At 49.3% G+C, this 14,130-nt stretch overlaps 1 protein-coding gene across 2 annotated transcripts in view; it reads right to left on the bottom strand.

Moving 5' to 3' along the window:
• The window catches only part of COL4A6 (collagen type IV alpha 6 chain), an 823,409-nt gene that overhangs the window by 201,933 nt on the left and 607,346 nt on the right, over positions 1 to 14,130 (bottom strand). The gene's annotated exons all lie outside the window — the stretch shown is intronic.

Genomic DNA, 14,130 nt, shown 5'->3' with positions numbered 1-14,130 from the left:
ACCTTTGCATCTCTTCACTTGCTTGTGCCACTGTACCTGGGCTGGGACAGCCCAAGTTACAGAAACAAAGGAGGAGGGCCGATCTCTAGAGCCAATAAAGGAGGGGCTCACCTTTGACTTTTTGGTGGGAAGGGGAATGGCAGTTGTGTCAGCTAGGGCAGAGCTGAGGCTCTCAGGGAAGCTCTTTCGACAGACAACTTGAAGTCTCCATATTAGAGTGTCGCAAAATGCTGTGCAGGAGAGTTGGAACGGGGTGGAGTAATGATGTGGGACTGCCAGGGGTGTCTGGCTTGTACATCTTTCCATCCCCACCTTAAAACCCCTGTAATTGGGAGAGACACATGATAAGACATTGGATCTGGGGGTGACAATGGCGAAGAATGTTCAGCTGCAAGGAGAAGCCACCTGATGCCCTTGCAAGGATGGACTTTGAGTCTGTGACTACAGCTGACCCCCAGGACTAGGATGGATCTCTTCAGCGCCAGTGCCCAGGGCTAGTGGTGCTGGCCCCATTATGCCCTCTGAGGAACAGCTGGAGGAAGGGGTTTGCTGGGGACCCCTGGATGGTTCCACTGGGACTTCTGTGGACTGGCCCTTGACTCTGCTGACACACAGGTGCCTTGCAAGTAGCAAGGTGGCTATGGGACTTTGGCAGTGCCTCAAGGAGGTGCCGCTTGTTAGCTGTGGATAAGGCTAATGCAAGGAGCCAGAAAACCTAGCTCTCCAAAACCATCACCCTTAAACGCCAGGAGGCCTGAAGAAAAGGTTCCTGGCGGCTAGGACCGGTCACCAGGAGCACAATTAGCTCAAAATTGCATGAATACACCTTACAGGGCCTGAGATACACTGTACCCCAGGGGAGACCAGATAAAAGCATGAAGAGCAGGGTGCTTTGCTGTCAATTTCTGCTAATTTCAAGTCCACCAGATCAGAGCAATATACATTTTTTTAATTATTGGAGAGTGCATGGTGCCCCTTCCCTGAGCACATTCATACCCACGGGAACCCTTGTCTACCCATGTGCCAACGTATCAACAAATCGTCTCAGTGCCGCATCCCACAGAAAATCAACTTCAGACTGGGTGCACTGCATGTCCCTCATTTCCATGGCTAGTGTGAAGACCTACTCCCTTCCTCCCTCTCTGAGGCCAGGGTGGTCAGGGTGAGGGTGAAGGTGGGAGCAAAGGAAGGGTGTAGCACCTGCTGTGGCTGTTGTAAGTGTGCTGGGTTTCCCAAGATACACTTGAGACCATGGCACCCAAATCAAAAGGACACAAAGGAGAGGAAAAGAAAAGTGACATGAGGCAGCTCACGTACCGGAATCCTTCCTGCCCTGTGGCAGAAAGCTCAGAAGAAAATAATTAATTATTCCTTGCACTGAAGAAGAAGCACCCCTAAAGCCCTGGGGCTAGATCCTTAAATGGATATTCTGTGCTTTGTGGAGCCCAGGAAGCACAGGGGCACCATTAAAAGTTGTTTAAGTGTTTGGGGGCTGCAGGAGCAAAGCAGCCTTTGCCTATGACTTCAGAAAAGTCACCCTACATCTCCCATGTCATAGGATGCATGATCTGGGGAAGTTGTTTAATTTTCAAGCTCTCGCTTAGTCCTGTTTTTGTACAAAGGCTGGGGAGTGAAGAGACCCATGTTGGTGGGTTCTATGACTGCTGCAGCAGTCCAATACAAGTGAAAGGACAATCCTAAGACACGTATTGAATGTAATTGTAAAGAAATGGCTCCCTGTTGCAGTTACCCCCCACTTTTTGCCTGATACTGATGCTGACTTGACTGAGAAGAGTGCTGGGACCCTGCTAACCAGGCCCCAGCACCAGTGTTCCTTCACCTAAAATGTACCATTGTATCCACAATTGGCACACCCTGGCATTCAGATAAGTCCCTTGTAACTGGTACTTCTAGTACCAAGGGCCCTGATGCCAAGGAAGGTCTCTAAGGGCTGCAGCATGTCTTATGCCACCCTAGAGACCCCTCACTCAGCACAGACACACTGCTTACAAGCCTGTGTGTGCTAGTGAGAACAAAATGAGTAAGTCGACATGGCACTCCCCTCAGGGTGCCATGCCAGCCTCTCACTGCCTATGCAGTATAGGTAAGACACCCCTCTAGCAGGCCTTACAGCCCTAAGGCAGGGTGCACTATACCATAGGTAAGGGTACCAGTGCATGAGCACTGTGCCCCTACAGTGTCTAAACAAAACCTTAGACATTGTAAGTGCAGGGTAGCCATAAGAGTATACGGTCTGGGAGTCTGTTTTACACGAACTCCACAGCACCATAATGGCTACACTGAAAACTGGGAAGTTTGGTATCAAACTTCTCAGCACAATAAATGCACACTGATGCCAGTGTACATTTTATTGCAAAACACACCCCAGAGGGCACCTTAGAGGTGCCCCCTGAAACTTAACCGACTGTCTGTGTAGGCTGACTAGTTCCAGCAGCCTGCCACACCAGAGACATGTTGCTGGCCCCATGGGGAGAGTGCCTTTGTCACTCTGAGGCCAGTAACAAAGCCTGCACTGGGTGGAGATGCTAACACCTCCCCCAGGCAGGAGCTGTAACACCTGGCGGTGAGCCTCAAAGGCTCACCCCTTTGTCACAGCCCAGCAGGGCACTCCAGCTTAGTGGAGTTGCCCGCCCCCTCCGGCCACGGCCCCCACTTTTGGCGGCAAGGCTGGAGGGAACAAAGAAAGCAACAAGGAGGAGTCACTGGCCAGTCAGGACAGCCCCTAAGGTGTCCTGAGCTGAGGTGACTCTGACTTTTAGAAATCCTCCATCTTGCAGATGGAGGATTCCCCCAATAGGGTTAGGATTGTGACCCCCTCCCCTTGGGAGGAGGCACAAAGAGGGTGTACCCACCCTCAGGGCTAGTAGCCATTGGCTACTAACCCCCCAGACCTAAACACGCCCTTAAATTTAGTATTTAAGGGCTACCCTGAACCCTAGAAAATTAGATTCCTGCAACTACAAGAAGAAGGACTGCCTAGCTGAAAACCCCTGCAGAGGAAGACCAGAAGACGACAACTGCCTTGGCTCCAGAAACTCACCGGCCTGTCTCCTGCCTTCCAAAGATCCTGCTCCAGCGACGCCTTCCAAAGGGACCAGCGACCTCGACATCCTCTGAGGACTGCCCCTGCTTCGAAAAGACAAGAAACTCCCGAGGACAGCGGACCTGCTCCAAGAAAAGCTGCAACTTTGTTTCCAGCAGCTTTAAAGAACCCTGCAAGCTCCCCGCAAGAAGCGTGAGACTTGCAACACTGCACCCGGCGACCCCGACTCGGCTGGTGGCGATCCAACACCTCAGGAGGGACCCCAGGACTACTCTAAGACTGTGAGTACAAAAACCTGTCCCCCCTGAGCCCCCACAGCGCCGCCTGCAGAGGGAATCCCGAGGCTTCCCCTGACCGCGACTCTTTGAATCCAAAGTCCCGACGCCTGGGAGAGACCCTGCACCCGCAGCCCCCAGGACCTGAAGGACCGGACTTTCACTGGAGAAGTGACCCCCAGGAGTCCCTCTCCCTTGCCCAAGTGGAGGTTTCCCCGAGGAACCCCCCCCTTGCCTGCCTGCAGCGCTGAAGAGATCCCGAGATCTCTCATAGACTAACATTGCGAACCCGACGCCTGTTTCTACACTGCACCCGGCCGCCCCCGCGCTGCTGAGGGTGAAATTTCTGTGTGGACTTGTGTCCCCCCCGGTGCCCTACAAAACCCCCCTGGTCTGCCCCCCGAAGACGCGGGTACTTACCTGCAAGCAGACCGGAACCGGGGCACCCCCTTCTCTCCATTCTAGCCTATGTGTTTTGGGCACCACTTTGAACTCTGCACCTGACCGGCCCTGAGCTGCTGGTGTGGTGACTTTGGGGTTGCTCTGAACCCCCAACGGTGGGCTACCTTGGACCAAGAACTGAACCCTGTAAGTGTCTTACTTACCTGGTAAAACTAACAAAAACTTACCTCCCCTAGGAACTGTGAAAATTGCACTGTGTCCACTTTTAAAACAGCTATTTGTCAATAACTTGAAAAGTATACATGCAATTTTTATGATTTAAAGTTCCTAAAGTACTTACCTGCAATACCTTTCAAATGAGATATTACATGTAGAATTTGAACCTGTGGTTCTTAAAATAAACTAAGAAAAGATATTTTTCTATACAAAAACCTATTGGCTGGATTTGTCTCTGAGTGTGTGTACCTCATTTATTGTCTATGTGTATGTACAACAAATGCTTAACACTACTCCTTGGATAAGCCTACTGCTCGACCACACTACCACAAAATAGAGCATTAGTATTATCTCTTTTTACCACTATTTTACCTCTAAGGGGAACCCTTGGACTCTGTGCATGCTATTCCTTACTTTGAAATAGCACATACAGAGCCAACTTCCTACATTGGTGGATCAGCGGTGGGGTACAAGACTTTGCATTTGCTGGACTACTCAGCCAATACCTGATCACACGACAAATTCCAAAATTGTCATTAGAAATTGATTTTTGCAATTTGAAAAGTTTTCTAAATTCTTAAAAGACCTGCTAGGGCCTTGTGTTAGATCCTGTTTAGCATTTCTTTTAGAGTTTAAAAGTTTGTAAAAGTTTGAATTAGAACCTAGAACTAGTTGTAGATTCTTAAAAAGTATTCCAACTTTTAGAAGCAAAATGTCTAGCACAGATGTGACTGTGGTGGAACTCGACACCACACCTTACCTCCATCTTAAGATGAGGGAGCTAAGGTCACTCTGTAAAATAAAGAAAATAACAATGGGCCCCAAACCTACCAAAATACAGCTCCAGGAGCTTTTGGCAGAGTTTGAAAAGGCCAACCCCTCTGAGGGTGGCAACTCAGAGGAAGAGGATAGTGACTTGGAGGAAAATTCCCACCTACCAGTCCTATCTAGGGAGAACAGGGTCCCTCAAACCCTGACTCCAAAAATAATAGTCAGAGATGCTGGTTCCCTCACAGGAGAGACCAACACCTCTGAAATCACTGAGGATAACTCCAGTGAAGATGACCCCCTGTTAGCCAGGATGGTCAAAAGATTGGCTTTGGAAAAGCAGCTCCTAGCCATAGAAAGGGAAAGAAAAGAGATGGGCCTAGGTCCCATCGATGGTGGCAGCAACTTAAATAGGGTCAGAGATTCTCCTGACATCCTAAAAATCCCCAAAGGGATTGTAACAAAATATGAAGATGGTGATGACATCACCAAATGGTTCACAGCTTTTGAGAGGGCTTGTGTAACCAGAAAAGTAAACAGATCTCACTGGGGTGCTCTCCTTTGGGAAATGTTCACTGGAAAGTGTAGGGATAGACTCCTCACACTCTCTGGAAAAGATGCAGAATCTTATGACCTCATGAAGGGTACCCTGATTGAGGGCTTTGGATTCTCCACTGAGGAGTATAGAATTAGATTCAGGAGGGCTCAAAAATCCTCGAGCCAGACCTGGGTTGATTTTGTAGACTACTCAGTAAAAACACTAGATGGTTGGTTAACTGGAAATGAAGTGTGTGACTATGTTGGGCTTTATAATTTGTTTATGAAAGAACACATTTTAAGTAACTGCTTCAATGAAAAGTTGCATCAGTATCTGGTAGACCTAGGTCCAATTTCTCCCCAAGAATTGGGAAAGAAGGCAGACCACTGGGTCAAGACTAGGGTAACCAAAACTTCCACTGGGGGTGACCAAAAGAAAGGGGTTACAAAAACTCCCCAGGAGAAAGTGGGTGACACTAGAAACAAAGAAAAAGAGTCCTCTGTAGGCCCCCAAAAACCAGAACAGGTGGGTGGGCCCCAAGACACAACCCAAAACAAAGGTGGGTACCAGGGTGAGAACTGGGATGCCACTAAGGCATGGTGCCACAACTGTAAACAGTCTGGGCACCACACCAAGGACACTTCTTGTCCCAAAAACAAACCCCAAAACAAAATTCCAGGGGTAACCAGTGTAGCCATGGGAGATGACTCCTCAGATGAGGAGGTCTTCATAGCCTTCAACTGGAAACAGGGCCCAACAGGTGAGTTGGAGATTCCAGAGGGAAGTAGACACTTCCACCACCTACTGGTGAATGGAATCCCAACCACTGCCCTGAGAGACACTTGTGCCAGTCACACTATTGTGCATGACAGGCTGGTGCTCTCAAACCAGTACATCCCAGGTGAGACTGCCAGGGTAAGAGTTAGCCTAGACAGGGTCACTAAGAGGCCTGTGGCTTTAGTGCCCATAGAAGTGGGTGGCACTCTTAGCTGGAGAAGGGTAGTAGTCAGTACAGACCTCCCCCTTGATTGTCTCCTTGGAAATGACTACCCAGAGGTTAGTCAGAGCCCAAGAGAGGAACTGGTCCAGTGCCAGTCCTCTCCCAAGGATTCTGGAAGTCCTGCCTCTGCAGTAAATGCAAGCAGGCCCCAGAAGAAGAAGAAAAGAAAACAGAGTAGGAAGGGTGGACAACCTTTAGCCAAGGTTACAGCAAGCCAAGGAGATTCTGCTCCAGTAGGGGAGAACTCCAAAAATGGCCCTGATAAAGTCCAACCTGACCCACAAGAAGTCCTGGCTAGTCAGGCAACTGTTAAACCTGAGTGGGTGGCTCCTCAGCTAACAGAAGAAAGAGTGGAAGAAGGGTGTTTACTACAAGATGTGGTAACCCCCCACTCTAATACAGCAGACAGGCAACCTGAACCCAAAGAGGCCTGTAACTTAGCCCCTTCCCTTTTAGGTGAAGAGCTAAAGGTGTGGTTCTGGGCACTGACAGCTGTCAGTGGCCTCTGCTGGGTGTTAGCCTTTATGGCTGCACTATCCTTAGCATGGTGGTCTGACCCCATGCCAAATAGCAAGTTAGGCCCCCTGACCCTATTAGTCATGGTGGGGTTACTCCAGCTCTGGGTAACCTCTCTGGGTAAGCTAGGGGTAACCCTGGCCAAGATAAGGTTAGCAGAGCTGGATACCTCTAAGACCAAAATAGAAAGAATGGGTGGAGACATTGAAGAGGCAGACAAGAGGCAATTCAGACTAGGTCCTATCACTGTGGAAGTAGGTCAGTTCCCCAAAGGGAATGACCTGAACAGAAGGATGTAAGGCAGAGTAGGCCCTGCAACTAACCAGCCTATTTCTCCTACTCTTCCTCGCCTGACAGACTAGGAAGACTCTCCCAGCTTGGGCTGAGTCTCCTGGCCTGTGGGCTGGGGGGGGCTTGTGTAAAGAAATGGCTCCCTGTTGCAGTTACCCCCCACTTTTTGCCTGATACTGATGCTGACTTGACTGAGAAGAGTGCTGGGACCCTGCTAACCAGGCCCCAGCACCAGTGTTCCTTCACCTAAAATGTACCATTGTATCCACAATTGGCACACCCTGGCATTCAGATAAGTCCCTTGTAACTGGTACTTCTAGTACCAAGGGCCCTGATGCCAAGGAAGGTCTCTAAGGGCTGCAGCATGTCTTATGCCACCCTAGAGACCCCTCACTCAGCACAGACACACTGCTTACAAGCCTGTGTGTGCTAGTGAGAACAAAATGAGTAAGTCGACATGGCACTCCCCTCAGGGTGCCATGCCAGCCTCTCACTGCCTATGCAGTATAGGTAAGACACCCCTCTAGCAGGCCTTACAGCCCTAAGGCAGGGTGCACTATACCATAGGTGAGGGTACTAGTGCATGAGCACTGTGCCCCTACAGTGTCTAAACAAAACCTTAGACATTGTAAGTGCAGGGTAGCCATAAGAGTATACGGTCTGGGAGTCTGTTTTACACGAACTCCACAGCACCATAATGGCTACACTGAAAACTGGGAAGTTTGGTATCAAACTTCTCAGCACAATAAATGCACACTGATGCCAGTGTACATTTTATTGCAAAACACACCCCAGAGGGCACCTTAGAGGTGCCCCCTGAAACTTAACCGACTGTCTGTGTAGGCTGACTAGTTCCAGCAGCCTGCCACACCAGAGACATGTTGCTGGCCCCATGGGGAGAGTGCCTTTGTCACTCTGAGGCCAGTAACAAAGCCTGCACTGGGTGGAGATGCTAACACCTCCCCCAGGCAGGAGCTGTAACACCTGGCGGTGAGCCTCAAAGGCTCACCCCTTTGTCACAGCCCAGCAGGGCACTCCAGCTTAGTGGAGTTGCCCGCCCCCTCCGGCCACGGCCCCCACTTTTGGCGGCAAGGCTGGAGGGAACAAAGAAAGCAACAAGGAGGAGTCACTGGCCAGTCAGGACAGCCCCTAAGGTGTCCTGAGCTGAGGTGACTCTGACTTTTAGAAATCCTCCATCTTGCAGATGGAGGATTCCCCCAATAGGGTTAGGATTGTGACCCCCTCCCCTTGGGAGGAGGCACAAAGAGGGTGTACCCACCCTCAGGGCTAGTAGCCATTGGCTACTAACCCCCCAGACCTAAACACGCCCTTAAATTTAGTATTTAAGGGCTACCCTGAACCCTAGAAAATTAGATTCCTGCAACTACAAGAAGAAGGACTGTCTAGCTGAAAACCCCTGCAGAGGAAGACCAGAAGACGACAACTGCCTTGGCTCCAGAAACTCACCGGCCTGTCTCCTGCCTTCCAAAGATCCTGCTCCAGCGACGCCTTCCAAAGGGACCAGCGACCTCGACATCCTCTGAGGACTGCCCCTGCTTCGAAAAGACAAGAAACTCCCGAGGACAGCGGACCTGCTCCAAGAAAAGCTGCAACTTTGTTTCCAGCAGCTTTAAAGAACCCTGCAAGCTCCCCGCAAGAAGCGTGAGACTTGCAACACTGCACCCGGCGACCCCGACTCGGCTGGTGGCGATCCAACACCTCAGGAGGGACCCCAGGACTACTCTAAGACTGTGAGTACAAAAACCTGTCCCCCCTGAGCCCCCACAGCGCCGCCTGCAGAGGGAATCCCGAGGCTTCCCCTGACCGCGACTCTTTGAATCCAAAGTCCCGACGCCTGGGAGAGACCCTGCACCCGCAGCCCCCAGGACCTGAAGGACCGGACTTTCACTGGAGAAGTGACCCCCAGGAGTCCCTCTCCCTTGCCCAAGTGGAGGTTTCCCCGAGGAACCCCCCCCTTGCCTGCCTGCAGCGCTGAAGAGATCCCGAGATCTCTCATAGACTAACATTGCGAACCCGACGCCTGTTTCTACACTGCACCCGGCCGCCCCCGCGCTGCTGAGGGTGAAATTTCTGTGTGGACTTGTGTCCCCCCCGGTGCCCTACAAAACCCCCCTGGTCTGCCCCCCGAAGACGCGGGTACTTACCTGCAAGCAGACCGGAACCGGGGCACCCCCTTCTCTCCATTCTAGCCTATGTGTTTTGGGCACCACTTTGAACTCTGCACCTGACCGGCCCTGAGCTGCTGGTGTGGTGACTTTGGGGTTGCTCTGAACCCCCAACGGTGGGCTACCTTGGACCAAGAACTGAACCCTGTAAGTGTCTTACTTACCTGGTAAAACTAACAAAAACTTACCTCCCCTAGGAACTGTGAAAATTGCACTGTGTCCACTTTTAAAACAGCTATTTGTCAATAACTTGAAAAGTATACATGCAATTTTTATGATTTAAAGTTCCTAAAGTACTTACCTGCAATACCTTTCAAATGAGATATTACATGTAGAATTTGAACCTGTGGTTCTTAAAATAAACTAAGAAAAGATATTTTTCTATACAAAAACCTATTGGCTGGATTTGTCTCTGAGTGTGTGTAAGGAAATGCCTCCTTGGCATGGTTGCCCCCTGACTTTTTGCCTTTGCTGATGCTATGTTTACAATTTAAAGTGTGCTGAGGCCTGCTAACCAGGCCCCAGCACCAGTGTTCTTTCCCTAACCTGTACTTTTGTATCCACAATTGGCAGACCCTGGCATCCAGATAAGTCCCTTGTAACTGGTACTTCTAGTACCAAGGGCCCTGATGCCAAGGAAGGTCTCTAAGGGCTGCAGCATGTCTTATGCCACCCTGGAGACCTCTCACTCAGCACAGACACCCTGCTTGCCAGCTTGTATGTGCTAGTGAGGACAAAAGGAGTAAGTCGACATGGCACTCCCCTCAGGGTGCCATGCCAGCCTCTCACTGCCTATGCAGTATAGGTAAGACACCCCTCTAGCAGGCCTTACAGCCCTAAGGCAGGGTGCGCTATACCATAGGTGAGGGTACCAGTGCATGAGCATGGTACCCCTACAGTGTCTAAACAAAACCTTAGACATTGTAAGTGCAGGGTAGCCATAAGAGTATATGGTCTGGGAGTTTGTCAAACACGAACTCCACAGCACCATAATGGCTACACTGAAAACTGGGAAGTTTGGTATCAAACTTCTCAGCACAATAAATGCACACTGATGCCAGTGTACATTTTATTGTAAAATACACCCCAGAGGGCACCTTAGAGGTGCCCCCTGAAACTTAACCGACTATCTGTGTAGGCTGACTAGTTTTAGCAGCCTGCCACAAACCGAGACATGTTGCTGGCCCCATGGGGAGAGTGCCTTTGTCACTCTGAGGCCAGTAACAAAGCCTGCACTGGGTGGAGATGCTAACACCTCCCCCAGGCAGGAATTGTCACACCTGGCGGTGAGCCTCAAAGGCTCACCTCCTTTGTGCCAACCCAGCAGGACACTCCAGCTAGTGGAGTTGCCCGCCCCCTCCGGCCAGGCCCCACTTTTGGCGGCAAGGCCGGAGAAAATAATGAGAAAAACAAGGAGGAGTCACTGGCCAGTCAGGACAGCCCCTAAGGTGTCCTGAGCTGAGGTGACTCTAACTTTTAGAAATCCTCCATCTTGCAGATGGAGGATTCCCCCAATAGGGTTAGGCTTGTGACCCCCTCCCCTTGGGAGGAGGCACAAAGAGGGTGTACCCACCCTCAGGGCTAGTAGCCATTGGCTACTAACCCCCCAGACCTAAACACGCCCTTAAATTTAGTATTTAAGGGCTACCCTGAACCCTAGAAAATCAGATTCCTGCAACTACAAGAAGAAGGACTGCCCAGCTGAAAACCCCTGCAGCGGAAGACCAGAAGACGACAACTGCCTTGGCTCCAGAAACTCACCGGCCTGTCTCCTGCCTTCCAAAGATCCTGCTCCAGCGACGCCTTCCAAAGGGACCAGCGACCTCGACCTCCTCTGAGGACTGCCCCTGCTTCGAAAAGACAAGAAACTCCCGAGGACAGCGGACCTGCTCCAAGAAAAGCTGCAACTTGGTTTCCAGCAGCTTTAAAGAACCCTGCAAGCTCCCCGCAAGAAGCGTGAGACTTGCAACACTGCACCCGGCGACCCCGACTCGGCTGGTGGCGATCCAACACCTCAGGAGGGACCCCCGGACTACTCTGATACTGTGAGTACCAAAACCTGTCCCCCCTGAGCCCCCACAGCGCCGCCTGCAGAGGGAATCCCGAGGCTTCCCCTGACCGCGACTCTTTGAACCTAAAGTCCCGACGCCTGGGAGAGACCCTGCACCCGCAGCCCCCAGGACCTGAAGGACCGGACTTTCACTGGAGAAATGACCCCCAGGAGTCCCTCTCCCTTGCCCAAGTGGAGGTTTCCCCGAGGAATCCCCCCCTTGCCTGCCTGCAGCGCTGAAGAGATCCCGAGATCTCTCATAGACTAACATTGCGAACCCGACGCTGGTTTCTACACTGCACCCGGCCGCCCCCGCGCCGCTGAGGGTGAAATTTCTGTGTGGGCTTGTGTCCCCCCCGGTGCCCTACAAAACCCCCCTGGTCTGCCCTCCGAAGACGCGGGTACTTACCTGCAAGCAGACCGGAACCGGGGCACCCCCTTCTCTCCATTCTAGCCTATGTGTTTTGGGCACCACTTTGAACTCTGCACCTGACCGGCCCTGAGCTGCTGGTGTGGTGACTTTGGGGTTGCGCTGAACCCCCAACGGTGGGCTACCTTGGACCAAGAACTAAGCCCTGTAAGTGTCTTACTTACCTGGTTAACCTAACAAATACTTACCTCCCCTAGGAACTGTGAAAATTGCACTGTGTCCACTTTTAAAACAGCTATTTGTGAATAACTTGAAAAGTATACATGCAATTTTGATGATTTGAAGTTCCTAAAGTACTTACCTGCAATACCTTTCGAATGAGATATTACATGTAGAATTTGAACCTGTGGTTCTTAAAATAAACTAAGAAAATATATTTTTCTATATAAAAACCTATTGGCTGGATTTGTCTCTGAGTGTGTGTACCTCATTTATTGTCTATGTGTATGTACAACAAATGCTTAACACTACTCCTTGGATAAGCCTACTGCTCGACCACACTACCACAAAATAGAGCATTAGTATTATCTATTTTTACCACTATTTTACCTCTAAGGGGAACCCTTGGACTCTGTGCATGCTATTCCTTACTTTGAAATAGCACATACAGAGCCAACTTCTTACAGTGTGTGTACCTCATTTATTGTCTATGTGTATGTACAACAAATGCTTAACACTACTCCTTGGATAAGCCTACTGCTCGACCACACTACCACAAAATAGAGCATTAGTATTATCTCTTTTTACCACTATTTTACCTCTAAGGGGAACCCTTGGACTCTGTGCATGCTATTCCTTACTTTGAAATAGCACATACAGAGCCAACTTCCTACAGTAATGTTTTATTTCCAATGCTAATGGATGACAAGGCAAGGTTTAACAATATAATGAACGCTACTGACAGTTAGTAGTAGTCCCCCATTCACTAAAATGATGGGTCATACCATGCACTGCAAATACTCAGTTCAGTTCAAGGGGGTTACAATGTGAATTATAGCATGTGGCTGTTTTACTTATGTGCTAACAATGCCAGTAGGTCTGCCTTTTTGGCAGTGACCCTCCTTATAGTGTGATGTTGCATCTAGGATGGGACATATTGTGGATATAGAGTTCAGGACTCACCAGGTGTGTAACGAGAGATAAGGGATAAGAGTGTACTTGATTCCCCATGAAGAGACAATTATGGACTTGTTACTTGTGAACTCATATTCTTTCACAACTAATAACCAACCTCTCACAACCATAAATGATCATTAAAGATGGTGAGTTGGGGTTATATGAGACATATAACAAGGCATGGCACAATATACTCCCTCAGTTGGAATACTGAAAAAAAATGATTCACAACTAAATACCCCTCTTCCTGTAAAATAATATAAGTAAACAAACGCACACATGACCTGGTGGAAAGATAAAAATGTAAAATATTTGTTCAAAAAGCCCAAGGCAATGTGAATCATACTAAAGAGACCACACATAATTCGAGAATATCTAATCAAATGCAATTACTAAAAGCCAGACTCATAACCATCCAAATAAAAATAATAAAACATTAACTTCGAACCAAATTCACATGGCGAGGCACTGTTTAACTCCACTCCTCTACAGGGAATCTTACAAGAGTAAGAATTACTATACCACCTGCTCTCACACAAGAGCATCCTGCCCAGCAAACATCAAGCATGATCCCTGAAACACTGGTCGCCCACAATTGGGAATTTAGCAAAGCAATCATTGAAGTCTCTTTAATCTGTCCCATATACAAAGCAAAAAACATTATACTGCAAACAACACTGTGATCCCTCTTAACTCATCTCAACTCCACTCAACCAGCAACTGGGGATGACACAGAATATTAACAGGGTCTTAACCCCATTCAAACCACAGCTAGAAATCCAGGAATTAAACATGCACCTACTTATTAAGGTGTTCTGCAGCTGGATGTAATCATGAGTGTGCAAAGATTACTTACTGCAGGGTAAATAACCATGTTTTCAAACGTTTTCTAAAATTTACATGATTAGTGGTGGTCCCAAATAAGAGAGTAAGAGAACTCCAGGAAGTGGCAAAAAACTAGCTGCAAATCAAGGCCTGTGATTTTTTGTAGTTCATAAACCCCTACATTGGGGTTTATTTGCGAAATATGAAAAATGCTGATAGGCCGGCCTAGCATGGCAGCCGGTCAGCACTACAGTTTGACAGAAGTACTCCTGATATGTTGGGAAGAAGCTCTTTCACCGAAGCCATCTTTGACAAGCAGGAGGGGATCTCAAAATGAGGTAGACAGTAATTCACCAAGCAGGTGGAAGGCAGTGTTTTTTGCTGCACAAGTGGGATGCCAGGTTCACCACCAATCTTAATGACTTCTGTATAATGTGCTTTTGAAGTATAGTA

Source organism: Pleurodeles waltl, chromosome 2_1, assembly GCF_031143425.1.
Source record: "Pleurodeles waltl isolate 20211129_DDA chromosome 2_1, aPleWal1.hap1.20221129, whole genome shotgun sequence".
Taxonomy (NCBI): Eukaryota; Metazoa; Chordata; class Amphibia; order Caudata; family Salamandridae; genus Pleurodeles; species Pleurodeles waltl.
This window is presented reverse-complemented; position numbering and strand designations above follow the sequence as displayed.